The sequence below is a fragment of the Pinus tabuliformis genome, chromosome 2_2 (genome assembly GCF_031772625.1).
Source record: "Pinus tabuliformis cultivar Carrire ecotype Pingquan chromosome 2_2, CPIR1, whole genome shotgun sequence".
NCBI classification, from domain to species: domain Eukaryota; kingdom Viridiplantae; phylum Streptophyta; class Pinopsida; order Pinales; family Pinaceae; genus Pinus; species Pinus tabuliformis.
The window spans coordinates 209,218,012-209,220,239 of NC_142300.1; the positions used below are offsets into that span (position 1 = coordinate 209,218,012).

At 39.9% G+C, this 2,228-nt stretch overlaps 1 pseudogene; it reads left to right on the forward strand.

Annotated features, from left to right (window-relative positions):
* The first annotated feature begins 310 nt into the window (after nt 1–310).
* Nucleotides 311–1,837, forward strand: LOC149192072 (putative pre-mRNA-splicing factor ATP-dependent RNA helicase DEAH5 pseudogene; annotated as a pseudogene).
* Nucleotides 1,838–2,228: the final 391 nt, after the last annotated feature.

Genomic DNA, 2,228 nt, shown 5'->3' on the forward strand with positions numbered 1-2,228 from the left:
CTACAAGAGGCAACCAAGTTTTTGCACCTGCGGGCAAGAAACAGGAAGAAAAGGGTGGCCCTGAGTAGATGATGTTTGGGGCTTTGAAAATGGCCACCTAATGGCACTTCACCATGCAGAGGTTCTCATCGAAGAATCATGTCTATGTGGTGCTTCAAATGTAAAATCTACTTTCTAAGGGTGAGACCATGCTCAAGTTTTGATTATGCTTCTGTGCCCATTTTTTATTCCCTTTAGATTTTTAATCATATAATCGCAGGAGTTTTGAACCCTGTTATCATCAAGTTTAAGAAATTTTTAGGTTTGAAAGATGGAAAGTGTCATTGGTGAAACAAGAGGAGACCTCCGTTTCAATATGCCTATTGATTGAGGTTGTTACTTGATTGATTTATCCATCTTCCATATCGTAGATATCTCATTCAATTGTCACCAAGTGAAGGGGTATGGTAAGATCAATTTTACACTACTAGAGGTAAGATCGGTTGTACCCAACCTCATAGAGTGGTAGCTATGTCTGTAGAAAAAAGAGTAGCGAAGGAATTCGGATGTCATTTAGGGTAGGAGGTTGGGTTTGGATTTCACTTGGCCCTAGACTATGATTAAGTACATGACCCATGATATGCTTCTTAGAGATATTTTAGTTGATGAAGAACTATCTCACCATTCAATAGTCATGCTTAATGAGGCTCACGAGAGGAGAATTCACACATATGTGTTGTTTGGGCTCTTGAAGCAATTGGTTAGACACAAGCCTGATCTTCGATTAATTGTCACCTCTGCCACTCTGGACGCTGAGAAATTCTTAGGATATTTCTTCAACTGCAATATATTCACTATCCCAGGGAGGACTTATCCCGTAGAGATACTGTATACCAAGCAACTGGAGAGTGACTATTTGGATGTTGCATTGATCATGGTCATGCAGATTCACTTGACAAAACCGGAAGGTGATATTCTTCTCTTCTTAACGGGACAGGAGGAAATTGATACTACATGTCAAATTCTCTATGAGTGAATGAAAGGAATTGGAAAGAATGTTCCTGAACTCATCATCTTGCTGGTATAAAATGCTCTTCCCAGTGAGATGCAATCAAGAATTTTTGAGCCTGCTCCTCCAGGTAAAATAAAAGTGGTTGTGGCCACCAATATTGCGTAAGATTCTTTAACCATTGATGGAATATATTATGTTGTTGATGTTCGCTTTGATGAGAAGAATGTACAAAATCAAAAACTTGGTCTGGATTCATTGGTCATTACACTAATTTCTAAAGCATCGACTAAGCAACGTGCTCAACGTGTTGGTCCTATAGGTCCTGGTAAGTGATATCATCTATATAAATAAAGTGCATATCACAATGAGATGTTTCCCACCACTATGCTAGAAATACAAAGGATTAATATTGGACTCATGACACTCACCATGAAAGCCATGGGACTCAATGACCTCCTCTCCTTTGATTTTATGGATCCCTCTCCTCCTCAATCACTCATAGTTGCCAAGGAACAATTGTATAGTTTAGGAGCTTTGGATGAGGAGGGTCTTCTAACCAAATTGAAGAGGAAAATGGTTGAATTTCCACGTGAAATGCCTTTGACAAAGATGGTTCTTTCCAGTTTTGATCTTGGATGTACCGATGAGATATTCACCATAATAACAATGCTTCAGAAACAAAACATTTTATACAGGCCTCGAGAGAAGAAAGCGCACGCTGAAAAAAGGGTAAATTTTTTCCAACCAGAAGGGGACCACTTAACATTATTAGTCATCTATGAGACCTAGAAGGAAAAAAATGTTGGGTTGTGTTATATTCTTTCCATGACTAGCTCCCCTAGTTAATGGTGGGTTAGAGGGGTGGCAAAGCCCCCCCTTCGTTGCAGCGATTGCGCAGTGGGGGGGTCACAGGGGGTTTGAGGGGGGTGGTTAGCCCCCCTCTACAGGGTTCGGGGCAACACCGTGGGGAAATATTTTTTTGGACCCTATATTAGGTGGGCAGATCTACCTATGGTTTTGTGTATGGTTTTTGCACATGGTTTTGGGCGCGATGGTTTTCTCTCCATGGTATTGGATGCTTCGGCATGTATATATATGTATTGTAACATTGAAAGGAACATAATGAAAAATCAAGTTGGTAGTCCCGGTTTTTGGATCCAGGGGAAAATCTCTTTGTATATGTGTTTTTTTTGTTATGCTCTCGCATTGTTTATTTTTTATGTTTTAGAATTTGTAT